Here is a 19353-nt window from a genome sequence, read left to right on the forward strand (position 1 = left end):
GCATCGATGCAAAGTCAACGCCATCTCGTCCATCGTCGGCTTAGGTTTTGTTTGTTTATTCATTTGATTATTCGTGCGTAAAAATGTTTCCAGTCACCGATATGATTAGATTTCCTTCAATAGCAGGACCTCCTTTATTTATTGTGGTATTCTAATTACGTAATTATTTTCTAGCTAAATTTTCAATACCCGCGTAAAGTGCGCTGTATTAATTTCTCCATTGAAACAATTTTTTCTTCCTTAAGATTTTGGATTAAATTAGGGTTTGTCCTTGTTATTTATTCTATTGGAAGATTTGGTGTAATTTGTTTGTTTTGATTTGGTGTAACCCACCACACCTGCCGGTAGCGAAACAGGAAGTTTGATTTTGAAATTGGAAATCGAAGTAGAGATATAGTTGTGTGATCGGCGGTCGAATTAGCAGAATTTTCTTCTTTAAATCGAAGTAAATCATTGGAAATTTCGGGAAAAAATTAGATTTGACCCCAAGTTGTACACAGAATAAGAATCCAATCTGAATATCTCGTAAGTTTCTTCAAGTGTCCAGGGCCCAGTTCCACAGTTGTGAGTAAGTTAGAGTTTACTCTGAGTTAGTTGATTTTCAATGTTTCAACTCTAGATTCAAATTTAACTCAGAACTGTGGAACCGGGTCCAGAACAAGATGGATAACTATTCGCGATCAGTTTCAACTATTTTCCTTGATCTAATACTAACGATCGATGCAGATTGGTTTTATGAGATAGTTTATGGTAAACCCTGATCACGGTTTAAGTGGCTTCTATCTGCCAGATGACATCTCCGTAAATGAAATTCATGATCATGGTTTTATTTATCGTACGCGACTGACACGGCTTATACTGAGTTATTGGTTGACTCAATATCAACAGTTCGAAAAAGATGAAAAACCACCGAAGACATTGAAACCCATTCATCTTAAATTCGTACCATGAAAAAAACCTTTCAAATTCCTGAATCCTGTTAAAGAAGTTACATCAGTTAAAACAGAACTTCTGAACTTCAGGGACCCTGACAACAGTTCAGTTGATTGCTTGCAGTTGCAGTACCGGTGTCATAATCCCCTTCATGCTCCCCTCTCAGGATTAAGGGTAGGGTTTGCGTCCGCGTTATTCGGCTCGTGTGCGGGGGTCATGGTCAGCAGCCCCGTTGTGACTATCTTTGGGGGGGGGGGCATTACCGTTTTCCCCCTAACTGAACTTTATACAAACAAGGTTGACGTATTTTTTGTAATAATTACGTCCAGTTTTTTTCTTCATATCAATTAACGTATACACAGTCGTGTATATATATATATATATATCTATTGGCAGCATGTATTGTGTGGCGTATGTTCCGTTAATTATTATAGGTAATGTGCTAGTGTCGTTAGCATTCGCTGTCACCATCGCATATAGTTAATAATCTGAATAGGAATCGCTCGATTCAGTGTCCGGCGACCATCTGAACGCTGGTGAACTTGGTGACGGGTTGGTCTGTATCGTTGACGCCGGGTTGACGTGCTGTGGAATGGTGTAGCAGTGACACTCAGACAGTTGTTGACTCAAGCACTGCGGTGGTGACGACAATGTCGCTAAGTCTCCTCAATATAGCCGCAGTTGATGAAGCAATCGGAATGACACTGCGACGATGGGATCACGATGCCAGCAGCCCAGGAGGTAGGCTACGGTTTTCAGTTTAGATTTAATTACTAGTCAATTGTATGAATAGAATCTTGTCAGATGAGATGATAATGTTGGTCAGCGCTTACAGCTCCGCGGTAAAGGAAGCTTCTGTATTTCATCAGATAAATACGTAATAGGGCCTGACTGTGTCAGGGTAGATTTTGGGGGTATGATTCGAGGATTATTGAAATGTTATGTTGGTATTCAAGAGGAAATATTCCGATGTATTTAACCATCTCTATACTACGTATAAAACTATGGTAGTTAACATCATTTGGTAGTTTGAACACGTATCAGTTTACGAATTGAATAGCCAGCAACCTTTCAATTGACAAGAATTATCAGTTGACTCAACTAGATCAGTGAAAAACAACTTTTTTATGAATGGTGATTAAAAGCAATGCGAATGCCTTAATTAACTAATTGCCTAGAATTATGCCTGGTTCGTAATATACATTTCATGGTTCGTATATGGGTTGTTTGGGTTTTTTGTTATAGAATCATAAACCATAGATCAATTTAGAATGAATTCCCAAATTTGTAACTTGTCAAAAGAGGAAAGACAGTAATGGGACAAGAAATACTTAATCATCTAAAGTGATCTGAATTATTCACTATGCATTGAAAATTGTTGTATTGTGCAATATGTTAATAGGGCTTGAAAATGAAAATGCAACAGACATCACATTTCCAGCAGTACAGGTTGAGTCGGGATCTGGTATAATAGTGCATACCTCCTCTCTTCACGGATTGATTGCTGACTTATCTCATACAGACACCAGTAATTAATGAATGTTCCATAATAACTGATCAATGGTCTCCTGTTTGTCAATCATTTTGCTAGTCACAGATCACCGCAGTATGGCTGCCTGTACGTCATAGTTCCTATATATATACGTACGCCTAAACAAATGTTTCGAAAATGAATTTCGAATTTAAGGGTCGTTCTATTGGAAACGGGTCAGCAGAACTTCATACTTGAAACTACCTCTGAGAGTCTAATGAAATATAACGATGACTTAAGATTTAGTTTAGATTGGACGTAATTGTTTCATCAGAGTCCAGTTGACTAATGACTACAAACCATGGAGCAAGTAAAAGTAAAAACCCTGGCCCTAAAACTGACTCAAAAATGACTAACTGACTTTATGGCTTCCATTTACCGATGACAGGTATCCCACGTGGGATATCGATAGGTATCCCCCCTCCCCCCCCCCCCCGGGATGCCATCATCCATGCGCACTGGACAATGGTCTTAGTAGATATGGCTGTATAATACGAATCGATAGCACATTCGTATATCGAGCTGTCTCAGTTGTCCCATATAATTGACGAATGTTATTCCTAATGACATATTATGTGACATAGAATATCTGCGAAGCTTTTTTTGTCGTGTCATAAATGAGTCACTTAATTGGTAGTAGATGTAGCACACTACGGGGTCTCTGGTTGATTTAATTACATTTCACACTTATCACCGGGTCAACAAGTATTTGCATTGTGTTGTGAAATGCGACAGGTCTCGTCGATTCTAATTGAGCCCGCGGCTCTTTAAGGACCGTTTCAATCAATGGCATGTGATGTTATTAGGTTTATGGACACGGACGACAAATTTGAAAAACATGTTTTCTCTTGAAGGTAAATAATTTCCAGACTGAAAACCTGGTACAAAAGGAGAAATGAAGAATGAAATAAAAAAATTGAAGTTAACAATCTTTTCACCTATATTTAGGAGAGTATGTATGCCTATTCTGAGTGGATCCATCGTCTTTTGATAATGCATTCTTTTGTAGTATGTGAAATATTGCGGTTCTTCTGAGATGAATAGATTCTATTTCCCTTTATGGATTAGGTCTATATTCACCTATTTCAGCGACTGAGAGCACCAACGCTGTCGCTGCTGTTGTTGCTGCTGCTGCTGATGCGGCGGAATGTCTCCTCATCAGTGTGACACTTGTTACTATTGACATCAGCGACGTGATCCGATCAGAGATGACTTCAATACCCGCGACGTCACATCTGACTCAGCTATAATTGAATTATCATTGATGAATTCGTGCTCGCGCTTCCTACTGGACAAATAGATTATGGGGACAGACAGTAAGATAGTTATGAGATGGTGGCTGTGTACGAGAGGAGAGGTCGCTATCTACTCTCAGTTTCTGAGTCCATGAACTTGGAAATTCATATTGGGTCGATTTCCACCGGTGTCCAGTTTACTTTGAACTACGTATATTCATATTAAGAGAATGTGTTTGAATCTAATTTTTAGTAGAAGTGACTCAGTTACGAGGAAATAAGACCTGTGTGATGATTTCTGCACCAACAATGTGAACGTTTGCCGTTCAAATATAAACTTCGAAGTTCTGGCAGAAAAAAATAATCTATACACGAAAATGTGTGGCAATATCGGCGATAAAATTCTAGAAAGAATGAATGGTGAGCCAATTCAAACATCAATTTTCATTTGTTGCCGTATATAGCGTCACGCATTAAAATCTGCGTCATAATCTTTTTCAAAATCTTTTCTTGTCGCTAATGAATTCTACTTATTTCGCTTCGGTTATTTGTATAAGAGTTTGACCAGGTGAGGGGTCGAGGGCTTGATTTCATTGTGTGTGTGTGTGCGGCGCAGCAGCATGCACTGTGTGACAATGTGTACTGCATCCTGCTGATTACCAGTGACAGCTGTTGATACTGAAAACAGTTGATAAGAAACAGGCATCATTTTACAGCCTCTCTAGTGTGCTGTAGCACAGTGACATGCCTATAGTCGTATACACGCTATACACACACACTCAACACATGCGACCTGAATATCCACATCATTTTCTTCTGACCACGCGGGACAGGCACACCTCTGCGCCACTACTTCAGCTATCTTACCTACCAGATACTCGATCTACTGACTAAGTTAACTCACGAAAAGTTTGTCAACTTTTAGAAGACAGATTTTATAGAGGAACAACGACAAAGAAAGAGAAGAGAAGTTCTAGAGACATTTACGTTACATATTGCTGTACAACTTAGATGCAGGTTAGTCACCAATAAGTTTTTGCGATAAGTTAAGATTTAAATTTCAGCTACGAATAACACGGCGGGCAAAACTTATACCATGGTTAATGGAGTGATGCTGCATGTATATATCGCTGATATGATATTTCTTTCACATTAATCGTCGTAGGCATTTAGTAGTGATGTTAAGGTTAAATTGATTAAATTTCTAACTGAAACTTATTTTATTAACACATTGCTTAAACTTTAGTGTCCACTTCGAGTCAAGTTCAAGTCTGCATTGATAATTATCGAAATGAAGTTTTTGGACTATTTAATAGGATCGATTAAAAAGATCATTGCTTATCACAGCGATCATTACTTATCAAGTTGCATTTGGGCGTATTAAAATGACCTTTAGAATATCTTACGAAACTGTTAGAATGATAAGAAGATATTCAGTCAGTTATTTATAAATCTTTTGAATCCAGTGTTCCTGTTGTTCTATGCTGATTTTTCCCGTGTCATTGTTTCACAATCGATTCCTATATACAGGATAGAGGAGATGATGATGATGACTCATTTGACCCTCTTCTTTTTCGTCACAACAAACCAGGTCTTTGTCTCAAAACGTATGTCTGTTGATCACATGTGGCTGCTTATCACCGCTTATCCCTGTCTGTACCGCATTCTCTTTGTCTCATGGAGCTGAATTCTATAAATACAGTCCTTCAACCCATGTCACATAATTCACCCTGAACGAAACTGAAAAAAATATAATCGACAAATCATTACTGTTATCTTGGCTTTTCACACTATTATTTATAGCCACTCATAGCTCACTATTTGGAATCATCTTTTGACAAACTCGGAAGTAATGGAAGTAAACTTTTTCAAAATTACTTTAATTTCTCCTCAAATTATGTTTTTCTAAATCCACTGAAGACAATGACGCACGTTGATATTAAACTAGGCCAATGTAACTGGTATGGCTATGAAAGCAATGGGGGTCGCGGAATGGGTCGCAATGTTTGGAAAGTAAACAGCACATTGACCAGACAACTCCCTCAGCAACTTCTTGACGGTTCAATGCTCTGTTTATATATTGAATCATCGGAAGGTCCTCACAGCAGTAATAAGACCCTGTTGCCGAGCTAATGAGATATTTCTTGGTCATGCTGTTACACATTATGATTGAGTATAGTGACCAAACCTTTTTCCAGATCTGCTACGGGTATTCTGGAGTAGATAGAATATTCAGTAGAATTCAATACATTTCTTTAGTTTAAGTTTTTTTCGGATTTTGATTCAGTGCGGTGGCTTTTCGTAGAGAAACTTTAGAACGATATTTTCAATAGGGTATCACATTTTTCAATTCAGAGGTGGGGAATTTTTTCCTCTCGGGGAATAGCGCTGGTGACTAAATTTTTTTTTGTCCGTCGTCACAGTCACCAGTCAGCCAACAAGTTGCATCCCGTCACTTATTACTGCAGAGAATGAGAACTGTCACTGGTAATTCAATCTGAGTCATTGTATGTGACAGTTACAGGCGGTAGACGACACACTTTTCTGACTCAACGACGACAAAATCACCAGTGATACTGTCACACGCTGCAGTCCTGCGACACGCGTCAACTCTTCGCAGTATTGCTCATCGATTCCGCATTGATCAGTCGCAGCGTTTTGAATCGAATGATTGTCTGCCAACCCCCAGAAAAAGAATAATCAGACTCGTTATTTGAAGAAGCCCGTCGGTAAATTTGATTTGACTTAAAAAGATTGTTAAAGCGTAAAGCGTATTGATTTTAGAGACGCGGCAACCTAGATTTGTTATTCAGAAATTTTGATAATGCTTCGTGGTGTGTATAGTTTTCGACTGGTAGAAATAGCTGACTACAGCGATTTAAGATGCACTGTTCTTACTGAACACGATGTCCCCATTTCTGATGGTTAGATACTGGGGCAAACCACTTCCATGAAACCAGAGATTTGTCGTCGTATTTATCATGATAGACCAGATGGAAGCGATCAAAGTCGTTGTTGTTCTGTTTCTCAGAGATAATGTCTGTCTCTGAGTCTCGTGTGTCGTACTGTGTTAATAATTACTAGCAGACTGGTTATAATTTCAAGAGGGCAATAAAGATGAAAGTTGCCATCCAGGCACTCTATCGACACGAATAGCTTGACATGAATATACAAATTAATAAATATACATATTATATACAAGATGGAGGGAGTTTTGTACCAAGTGACAGTTGCTGAATTGAGCCGATTGAGGAAACCTCGTCTATGGAAAAATAAGCTGCTCAATCTGCACGGTCCGACGTCTTTCGATTTCGGTAACTTGATCCGGCATCGTGAGCTGTTTTACGTTTCTAAAAAAAAGGCAATTTAGGTCTTCTCGCTCTTCATACTCTCAGTCTCTCGATTGTCTCCGCAACCAAATAAGGCTTCACGCTGCTTCCACAACAGCACTACCAAGAACGTATGTGACCTCAACAGGAAAAGGACATGGCCTAGATTCTCGCTGTGAAAGCACTTGTCTCCAAAAACAATGATATATGCTGTTATAGACTGATTAGAATTGACAAGTTATGTTGTCACAGGCTTAATTTGACCCCGTGTCACTTCCTGTGGCTGTTTTCCGTGATACTTGAATGCCACGCATTATTTATGTCACGAATATTATAATTATGTCTGGCTGCTATTTTTCCTCCGGCTCTTTCCGAATAAGATAAAACGACAAAGGATAAAATGTAGATAAAATCAAGTAAACGAGGGCGAACATTTTTCGTCTTTCTTACACACTACAGAACTATTTCGTCTCTTGACTTGTCCAAGATGTATTTTATTGATATGCTCAATTCACCAGTTAAAATAAAGCGAGACAAAACGATTTTAGCGCTACAGAAACTGCTGAAACTCGTCTAGAATCTAGATGAAGTTGTAACTGAAGTTTGAAAATTGTCTGTATGCAGACAAAAAACGACACATGGTTGGCGGTAAGCTTTTTATGATCGGACGGGCTTATATACCAACCACAGACAGGTTACTGACTAACGACACAACCGCTCTACAGAAACTTACTCGCTCAATTCAACCATACCTTGGCGTTATAATGAGCAGCATTACGGACATTCTTACTCACTTTCACGTACATTTATACATGTATAACATTTACATGACATACAACAAAATACGTGGAAATGATGCGGAAATGTCTGGGATGTCGATCATGTCCCAGAAAGTGTCAGATTACACTGAGACATTATTATCTTTGTACCGAGTTCAGGCTCTATCATATCAGCCGTACAGTTACATCCAGTCATGCGCAGATTGTTTATAAGCTTTTTGTTTTTATCTCGGTCCAAAAGTCTTGCCCCAATCTGATGATAGATGCGTTATTGCCGTGATGTCTGGATTTCATTACTCGTGCGCGTCTCCTGGGGTCACCGGATGTGTTGCGGATGAAATTTGATGAAGTTTTCAAAACTCGATTCAAAATTGTCCTGTTGATTGCCGTTGAAAGTGTTTAGTACACTCGTGCTAATTCAATCTGCATATAATATTGTCCTAGGCTGTCATCGTTCATATTGTATAACATCAATTTTCGGGCCGCCATTCATTTGGTCTCCCGAAGGTCTAATTTGTCAGCAAATGGTGTACATATAGCAGACGACATTATTACATCAGCACGAGGGATGGATTGTGACGCACCCTCGACTGCGACGATCAGTGACCACTTAGAACGCAATGATGGCCCGCGTTCCCTCAACGTTTTAGCATAATTGAACGTGGAATTGAACAAAAAATGACAGCTTATGCCTTTTTTGTCATCTCAATTTGCGACTAGAATGGGCGTAATTTAATCAACTCGGCAATTGTCTCTAGGCCAATTGCTGAACACGCGCCGATGTGAGTTCAGTTTACGGGACTTTCCCGTGTCAATTGGACGATTTGCCGTCGTACGATAATTTTATTCAAAATGCGATTGATGTAAATGTGTTGCCAGTGGCCCCGCAGTGTAGCGGTAAGGGAATTCGGTGTCCGCAATATTATCAGAAACGGGAACCACACTAGAGAGGGTGGGGTTGCCACAACAAATTAATCGCGACGATAGAATTTTATGAAATCCAGCTTTCTATCAGAAAAAAAACCCGTTGTATTTTATTTCATCTATTTATTGGTAAATCTTCGTATAAATCGGAAGTTGTTTGTCAAATATAAACTATAAGCTCGAACGCTCTGGGGCCAGTTTCACAGTCGAGACATAAGTCCAAAAGTGGGCTTAAGTCTTAAGTCTTAAGATTGGTCTTAAGTTGTTAGATTGGCTATAAAACTAACATGGTCTTAGACTGGGCTTAAGTCTAAGCCATGACTACGGAACCGGCCCCTGGTGTCTACCATCTTGGAGAAATATCGTTTTTGATAGATTACCAGAATCGGGTTGATTGAAGACTGACTGTTCGCGCAGTTTATCACCGTCCTGAAGTCAAAGTTTATAACTTTGCCACAGTGCTCGTGGATCCGCATCCTCGCGTGGTGTACGTTGGCAGGGTATAATTATAGAAACTTGCATCTAAACATAGCCAACAGATTGCATACACAAGGCTGAACACAAGACATTTACCAGTACAAACACCGGGACGTGTTGAGCAAGAAAAATCACCATAATTCACATTTATGTGTGGGGTATGGGGAGTTAAATATAGTTACTGATGATGATATCTAGCCACACAGATAAATGATCCTCTGGTTTAGTGAAGCTATTGAAGTCACCCTCAACAGTAATCCATGATCTCCTCTAATCTTACAGTATGGGATTACTTAATCTTAATCACCTGTATATGATGTATTCTGAATGGCTTGGCTTCTTGCGAGCGAACTTTCCGTGTATAAGACTTGGTAAAGTTGAACCGTAACCTTTAGAGACATTCTCTATCTCTTGAATGTGTCGGAAAAATGTTAGTTGTCATAGTGGATTTTTTTTGGGGTGTTCGAATTAAAATATAATCAATTCCTCGAGTCTTATATCGTTTAAGTTGAACTGTGAAACGCAAAACTATGCGCGCTATATGTTACATTGACTCTTCCGCGGCTATTTCTGTTTTATTTTCTTTAATTGCGCATCTTAATTACTTTCCCGCGCCATAATACCATTCAGGATACAGTTACTGGAAATTTCGCGGGGCCTCTGACCATAAAATTGATGTTTCAAACACACAGTTTGTTACACACTGATGATGATTTACCTTCACTTCTGGCATCATTTACGTCAATTAATTGACAAACCTGTTTCCAATCATCAAACATCTCAGAAAGCCGACTGCAGCTTCAGCCCTTTGTGCAGCCGGACTCCCGATGTATATAGGCAGGGATGAAAATAGCTGCAGCTGCATCTAATCGTAGCATCGTTTCTGTTTGTTGACCATGAGACATCCAAACCCCCTGCAGTGAACATAAACGCCAAAGGTATGTTATCATTACAACTCAGTTTGACATACGCCTGACTAACCCTTTCTAGCGATCAAACGCTATAAAACTCTTATATTTGTGAGATTCTTTAATTCACTCCGTGGTACACAGTACTGAAAGTCCCTTTTCAGTAAGAAAAATCTTTTGCTTAGTCTCGTTAGTGTAAAAGCTTTTAAAACTTGATATAGCAAAATCATAAGCTTTAAAAGCCAACCTCTTAATTATATCGGAGATATTCTGAAGCGGTTTACCAGGCCACACAATGATAATACGAGTTAGTATATTGTAAACTGTTTTTGAGATATTTATATTATAATAATCCGTTGATAAATAAAACTCTTTAATGCGAAAATACTTAGAAAACTTTATCGTCTTCGTCTCTGTATTTGTGTCGAGAGGGCAATGATTGAAATTCCGTGAAAATATTCTTCCTCGAAAATACCACGCAGTGAAGTTTCAGGTGAGATAAGTGATCAGTGGTGTATGTTAGATGACTGAGAAGCTGGAGAGAGAGCCGGGATATTTTTGGCTTGAGACAGCAGCCAGCTTCCATCCTCCTATAGGATGATAATGATGCTAGTCATTCTGTATAACTTTAGTCAAGCAGCTGTCATCAACAGTGTGGCTGCGCTGCTGCGATTCAGCCATATAGGCAGCTATAGCAGCCATTTCTAAATCTCGGAAAACTTTTCGCGTGAAAAGAAGTTGAATCTAGTCAAAGTTCTAATAGTCGATCGAGGGACGGACCGAGCGGCGTGACACGCGTGTCACGTGACAACTTTTTGCGGTGACCGGACGACATCGAGAAAATCATGAATTTCAATTTGAATCAGGTGAGTAATGTTTCTCGAGTTTTTTCCCTTTGTTAAGAAACTTGTCCGAATAGTGACGCGTGACAGATACCGTTTTGAAATTTCTTGAAAGTAGATTCAGCGCGGAAGGATTATTTCAGATTCTATGACCAACAGAATGAACCTCTTCGAAACGACGGTAAATCGTTTTACGGTTGAAATTATGGAAACTATGGTCTTATCAAAACTTCTTCGACAGTTTTCGCGAAAGCGTTTAAAAATAAATTCACGAAGCTGCGCTAGTGTTTGCAATACTAGAAGCATCCACGTAGAATCCACGTAGAACTTATCGAGTTGGTTTGACAAACTTTTACCGTTTCTCGATCGTAATGGCGCTCTTATTCTAAACCTGAAATGAAGATAATTTCGAGAATTTTTCATAAGACTTTGATAGAATTGTTGAGTTTTAGCAAGTATTATATTAGGAAAGAAAAGAGTTTATCGAGTTTATTGTATCCTCTCAGCCATCATATGAGAGTGAATCAATAATTATTTTTTGTCAAGTGCATGGGATTTCGTTTATCACAGATTAGTGCACTAATCAACAACTCATAATCATTAGGAAATGGTCCGTTCATTCTTAGCGTTTCAGTTATATTTGATAGATAATGTAAACGATTTCTGTAACATATGAGAGATATTTTAGGCTATCGTTGATGAGTTTGTTTCCCCTTCGTTTAACTGTTGTTATTTCTACGGGGTAATATCAGGGCAGTAAGTGTAAAGGGCGGCAGTGTAGGATCTGATGACCGAATTTACTGGCGGTTCACTCGATACGGGTATTCGAATCTCACAGGGAATTTTCATCGCAAAGACAAAGGTTCACGAGTGTTGTTTCTGACGATACGAAAAGTAAAAACTACTCGAAAAGTAGAATCTTATCGGGTCTCATTCGTGTGACCAGTGCGGATAATAATTGAGCTATTAACCTTCTATGAACTATGAACTAGTTTAGAAAAGAATAAAACAATATTAAGTTCATTTAGTTTAAGACCTTGAATAGAGAAATATAAGTTCTGCAATGCATTTAGATACAAGCAATTGCCAATATTTTCATGTTTCCAATCAAATTCAAAATATTCAAAATTGGTGAACTGAGTTCAACTCTTTTATGCCCTTCAGGCTCAAGGTGGAGCCACCTATATTTCCGCCAGAGCTGCCCGGTTAGCTCAGTCGGTAGAGCATCAGGCTTTTAACCTGAGGGTCCTGGGTTCGAGTCCCATACCGGGCGAGAATCGTTTTTATACCTCCTTCATAGAAAAAAATTGAAAAAAATTATCCATCGTGACGTATACTTTTTTCTTTTGACGTGATAGCAATAAAGATAAGAAAGGAATATGACGTGTCTTCGCGATCTTCGCGAATAATTACGCGATGACGGTCATAGTCTCATTATCCGTCATAAATCTTCCAAATCACTCTTTATATCGATTACCACCTTCAATTACAACTTTCGAAAACTGCACTGGCCATTTATAACGATGGTTTTAATGATGATCACAATCTTTATGCGCCACGAAGAACAAGTTATATTAAATGGCATCAGGTGTCTAATTACAGTCATTCACAATTGACATACGACACATGGTATTTTGGCTATTATGACATTTTGAAATGATAGATTTTCGAAACGAAAAACGCTCAGATATTTCTACTTTGGCCTTTCTCGTGACGCAAAACGTGAAAAATGACCGAAAATCACCGCGCATTTATTCCAGACGACAAAAAGCGCATTAAGACCGTCATCAACAAAGATGTCCTTGCGAACGTGAGATCGCGCCGTATTCGAGATTGCGGCGATCAGATCTTATGCGATGCCACGTTCGCTATAGAATATGATATTTTATGGAGGTCATCAATTCGCCGCCGCTGATGACTTGGTTTAGCCGTTGGACAATACGGCAGACTAAATGATCGTAGAGTGTCCACAAGACGGATGGACGTTATATGTCTAGATGAGTTTTATAGCCCTGAATCTGTTATACGTCGTTGACCGCTGTCGTTTTTGTATTTCGGTTGAGGTGACTTTGCTCGCCGCATATACATATTTCTGTTGTTTCATTAGCATTCTCAACATCGCCGAAAGCGTAGCTCTAGTGTCGGGGCAAAGTGCCACTTCTTAGAATCGATCACCACCTTCTTGCCAAAAATTACAAGACAAAACCGGCTTCTCCGATAGTGGGTTTAACTGAAGTAAATTTGATAGCTTGTTAGAATTTTAATATGCGGATATCCCGTTAAGAATAGAAAACTTTTTCCGATTATACATTCAACTGTTATATCCCTCGAGGTCCTAAACGTATATATCTAAACAAAAGCTATGGTTTAATTTATTATTTTGTTTCTCTTCGCTTTTTCATAAGCTTGGAAAAATGTCGCCACACCAATCTTTTATGACTATTTTGCGTGCCACTCTAGTGAGAATTCCATGAAGGATGACATATCGTAGTAACAGCGAAGTTTGAAATTAAATTTTATGCCGATGGAGGAAAATAAAGAAAAAACATCCCGCTATGATGGAGGACATTGACTTAATTCATGTCATTTCAGCGACAAGTTATCAGATATTGACATGAAGCACTTGTCAGGGTTCCCCACATTTCCTCGCGTCGATGCCGGGTACGTCGATGTAAAGTTGTGTTTATTATCAGTATCAGTTGTCAGTCGGGGGTGAAGATGATTTCCTTATGGACTTTCTTAAAGAATGTGACACAACCTCTTATGCACTCGTGTACGGAGCTGGAATGACAATTTTCGTAGTCGAGGGAGTCAACTGGTGACTATTCCGCGAAACGTAAGGGATGGTCTGCATCGTGCACAGAACATGATCAAACCTATTCAGGAAATTAATTCACTATCTTAAAGCTGCGTTAATCGAAAGTTGTTGTATTAAGATATAATTTTTTTCTCAAGAACTTTGAATCTGAATCCGATAATCTAATTCCTTTATGAACGGGATTATTTGAATCGGTGTTCATGCAGCAAACTGACACGAACTTCATCTGATGTATGATTTTAATATCTGTTCAGCTCTTTGAACTTTGGCGGTAAAAGACTTTTATATATATATATATTTATATACAGCTTAGTTGCCTGCATAATTTTCACTGTTGTCTATTATGATGTCAACTGAGTTCGTAGGATGAATTTTGTGCTGTTCGCCTGAGACCGTGATTTGTTGATTAGTAATTATCATGTCCCATGCCGCCAATTACAACAGATGGGGACTTGTCATCGGGGGGTTTATGTTAGGCGACTCACTGTGAGATCTGTTTGTCTGCATGCACGCGGCATCGTGTGATAACCGAAGAATTAATTAAAAATTATCTCAGTTCTTCCATCGATGACATTAACATCAGTTTGATCCCGAGTCCTTCATACACAAGAGTTTATTATCAATATCATATAGCCATAGTTTAATGACCACTCTCTTTATAGATCGGATCACTCGTGAGGCTTTCTGGATTATCCTTTTATCTTTTTGGATCGAATGATGATGAATTTTCATTCTATTTCCGAAATTTTACCTGAGATGACAAATCTAAAGTGTCTATTTCGTTGGGATGTGATTGGCGCAAATTTGATGTAATAAAATAGTAGCGAAGAAGGGACCCTGGGGACGGCATCGGTTTCTAACGTTAACGTAACGTCATCTCTTTGAATAAAGAAACGTCAATGGCGATCGCGTAACGTGAATATTTAAAGAAGCCGTTGATTAACAGCGTCCAGCGGGGATTGGCTTGCCGTGCTAATCCCAATCAATATAAAAATGGTCGTCTGTCGGCATGTGACATTGTGCGCCGTTCACGCGTCCGTGTTTGCAGCATCTTATCAGGGGTGTCTGTCCGGTCGCACATATAACTGCGGCAAGTTTTAATCAAAAAGTTTCCATTCGTCCCGACCATTCAGCATCTGCGGATGCAGCGCTGCTCTGGATGTCGGCAATAGCCACTGATATGTCGTCACCATTCAATAAAATCGCTGTTACGGATTGAGGACTTGGTTTTTTGTGTGGTGAATTTCAACTGTCGATTCTGAACTCAGACCTGGGGACCTCGTATATCTGTTAAACGTTCTGATCGCAACTGATCGATTTAAATTGTGATGTTACCGATTTTAACTCAAAGTGCCGACTGGTCATTCGATCTTAAACAATGAAAGGATTATGAGCGACTTGGATTGCTGAAAAAGGAGATGATTTTTGTTAAATCCTTCTAATTGAAGATGCTTAACTTAAATGTTTGCTGTGAACCACGATGCAATCGCAGGCGGTATGGTCGGTACAGAGACAAGGATTATAGATTTAACCACGCCCAGGTGTCCACCAGTGTCACCGTTCTTTAAAACGTCACCGATATTTTGCCACATCTTCCAATTAGGACTACCGGCAAACTGTTGGCCATATCCTACGTTTCATAAGGTAGATATTTCGTGTGCTTTGGCCTCAGTTTTTTTTGTATTAATGATAAAAGCTCATAAAGTTTTAAACGATGTATAAATGTTGCTTGTTATTGGCGGAATAGAAGAGACACTTTGAGTGCATTAATAACATGTGTATTTTCGGTACTTTCATCTTTTGTCAACGTGGTCTCGTTGACTAATTTTCTTCGGAAAAGCGGGAAGGGAGTATTTGGTCGGCGGCTCTTTTGCTGTCTATTTTTTATGGTGACACTTGATTCCGAAAGGCGACCAAGTTTTTCCACCGAATAGGATACATCAAAGGTTGGTAAATGTCATTTGTCATCTTCACGAAAATCTCAAGTGGGGCTCGATACAAATCTGGCCAACTGATTCTTTTTTTATATATTTCGCTCTAGTTCTTCAATTGCTTTAGAGCTTTGTTCATTTTCGCACCCACAACAGACTGGTGGCAATTTCGAATGAATGAAATTTATAGTTACGGCTTTTTTTGTGCGGTGGATTTGCCATGTCATTTCACGCAACATTGGGGGAGGTGGAATCGGAATTTCAATTTCAACAGTCACTTGAATAACACCGGCAATACAAGACAATTAACAAGATATGTCATCGGTTTTATGTCACCGTGTATTTTACCGATATCCACCTCGTATATTGTTAACCGATTCCGAGAGTAAATACCAACATTGTGACAATTATAAGTACGGGTTCGGTATCGTTAAGCGATACGCCGCTATTCGACCGACGAACGGTCGGTATCGGGAAAATATTCGCCGAACGAAATCACGGTTTCGTCGGTGAATTGTCACTTGTAAACGCGTGTTACAGGCGACAAGTGACTCGTATCACAATGAGTCCCGCGTTCGTGAAGCCGTTCTTCAATATGTCATCATTATAAACGCATAATAAACGAGTGTTTTCAGTTTAAACTTCACTTGGCTCTTCACGTGACTCGTTCATATTCATTTTCTGTTAATTAAAAAACAACAATTGCTGTTGAAGTGTCGCTCTTTATATTCAGTATATATATCTTACCTGCCGATTATTTCTGTTCAATTATGCATAAGTCATCGTCGTATCAACATTGCCATTGTCATATACATGTGTTATAGACATCTAGATATTTTATGATATTATTCCGAGTTGAAGTTTCGATAGAACTATTGTTATTATTGTTATTGCGATGAGGCCGAGATTTTAAACGTTGATGATTGTTTTTTGAACGGATAATCATTTCTGTCAGTTTCTGCACTGAGTGAAGAGATCCGAACTAAGGGACACGGTATTTCTTCACACATGTACAGATTTCGACGTAACTTGATCTTCACAAACTTACTTATATACCGGGTATCATCGGTTTTTCATCTGATTTTTCAATGTGATATTCGTAAATCAAAAAGTTTGGCTGGTTGCAGATACTTAAGCCTGTGTACGCCAAGTTTTTATGGACCATGAATAAATTGTCTGTATTGGGAAATTAGCATATATCATTGGTGGTGCTGAGGATGCTTGTATAATTGTTTGGTTCATCGATACATGTCATTCGGGCTTCGAACCTCTCATTCATTGTTACACCGGAATTGTGATGCTTGTAACGCGCTGTCTTGTTTATTCCCGTGCGTGCAAAAACGTTTGTTTAGAATTTAACGCTTTTACGCCGACCTGGATCGACTAAAGCTTTTAGACAAATCATTTTTGGCGAAGAATTTTGTATCCGAAATTGTCGAAAACTTCGGAAAAGTAGTTAAACCGAAATACGATGCAGTCTCAGGTTTAGCGTGCGAGACTTTTTAAGAAAACTTGCGACCGAAAAAAATGTATCGGTATAATGACAGGATGTACGGTGGTGATTTGGACCGGTTCTACTACAGAGATTTCAGTCGCAGACAAAATTACGGATTGTCAAATTACGGCAATATCTTCAAGTATCCGTATTTATTGTTCTTACAGGCGATACGCTGTACTTTACCAAGCTGTACGTGTGACTGTTACACCCCGGGCAAGTCTTACTTACGCACTTGTGACGGCTGCAAGCATGGCTGGGTAGTTCATGGTAAGTATATGAAATTAAACATTGAAATTATTTTTGAATGTATTAGATATGGTTTGTCAATCCTCGTAGATTCAGTGATTAGATTTAAACTGTGATGTTAGAATTATCTATGTATCAGATATTGTTTCTCGTACCTGTGAAAACACATTGTAGAATTGCAGCGATTATAGATTTAGTCTTATGATTTAAACTGTTGTACGAAAAATATTTGAACTTTCCCCCAGCTAAATCCCCCCTAAACCCGGTTTGGTATACGACCAAAGAAACGAATCTTTATCTCCTTTTCGCTGTACGTACGTTGCTTTATTGGAAGAAATAACTCTCAGAAAAGTGTCCGAAGTTGAGCGAGTCGAGTCTTAACACAGTCACCGCGATGTGGTGAAAGTCGATAAGACAAAATCATTTCATTTGCCCGATAGTCTTATGGAAATGAAGCCCCGAATTTGCATCCAACTGTACTTAATATGTGTCAACATGTCAGCAGGCGGTGATGGACATTCAGGTGGCTGTCTCGTTGTTCTTATTTGATGTTTCTTGCGGGATGGTTTTTCGGTTTTTTATGACGCGTTTAATTTCCTCTCGACATTCGAAACAAATACCGGATTGCCGTCTGTCCTATTGTCCGGCCGTTTATCGGAGGCTGTTGATCGTCTGAACGACTTGAGACAAACGACACAGATTTATTCATCAGTCGTGATTACATTCGGTACGATTTATTCCGCTTTGAGAGAAATCGCTGGCGATTCAATCAAAAAAACGGCAAAACGGCGCAGACATTTATCAAGACGACGCCGGGTCGTTGCATCTCGGGTCGGTGTTTATTGCCGATTGTTAGCCTCGGCGATTCAGATAGCTGTCAATGACAGGTGACACAGCATCACGCCGGGCAATTATTAGCCACCGATAAGCACAGCGCCGAGAATCAATTGTCGAAAGTATGTACACTCGTAGGTAATCGATGGGATGAAAAAAGAGCTAATGGCCTGTCATTCGAGGCGAATCGAGTTGATGGTCGTTGATGTTGATTGTGATTTGTGACTTGCAGCAGACGGCTGCTGTTGATTAATAGATATCGACTCTTCCTTTTCTCAGTCCATTTAACCAAGTGTCCAGTGTGTTCATAATCAACTTCTGCCGCTAAACGTGTTTGTCCAGATGTGAACGCAGTCCACTGCATGTTCTCCATCGGAGGTTTTAATCTGGATATAGGGATTATCCCTCTTATTAATTTGATTGATTGATTGATTTTGATTTGGTGTCCACAAATCCACAACACCTGCCGAGAACGATACAAGGAGTTTGATTTGTAACTCGGAAATCGAAGTAATAGTTTGACGGTCGGTCGAATTTCATAATTATTTGTTTAAAAGGGCGGCCACCCCTGTCATTTTTACATCAACTCCCCCTGAAAATGAGTCACCGCTGTTCACAGATCTGCAGCCCCCTCTAGTTTGTAAGGTATTAATGGATTAATGTGTGCTTACACCAAAATTACGCTTCATTTCGATTAGATTTGGAAGTTTGTGTTTGGCATCCATAGTCTTACAGAAGAAAATGATTGCAGTCCTTCTAAAATCCCAGCATTTTGAGAACAACCTCCTAGTGAACACGACTTACTAAATACAAGTCGTTCTTTTCCTCTTGTTATACTGAAGTAATAGTTAGCAGGTTAAGGAGTTTCCCCAGGTTTGTCTAAATCCATTTAAGACGGGGCCATTCTTACAACCATAACCGATATATAGACACTGACGGTTATAAGTTATCATACTGTGTTATCATTTCTGAAGCAGTTGGGTCACGACAAGAATGCGTTGATGACGGTGACATTCCTGAATGTATATAGCAGCAGACAGTCAACTGCGGTGCATTTCATTTGACACG

General features: G+C 39.3%; 1 non-coding gene across 1 annotated transcript; it reads left to right on the plus strand.

Annotated features, from left to right (window-relative positions):
• The first annotated feature begins 12158 nt into the window (after positions 1-12158).
• Trnak-uuu (transfer RNA lysine (anticodon UUU)) lies at positions 12159-12231 on the plus strand. Its single transcript has one exon. It is a non-coding gene; the product is annotated as a tRNA-Lys (tRNA).
• Positions 12232-19353: the final 7122 nt, after the last annotated feature.

Source organism: Tubulanus polymorphus, chromosome 5 (assembly GCF_964204645.1).
Source record: "Tubulanus polymorphus chromosome 5, tnTubPoly1.2, whole genome shotgun sequence".
Taxonomy (NCBI): domain Eukaryota; kingdom Metazoa; phylum Nemertea; class Palaeonemertea; order Tubulaniformes; family Tubulanidae; genus Tubulanus; species Tubulanus polymorphus.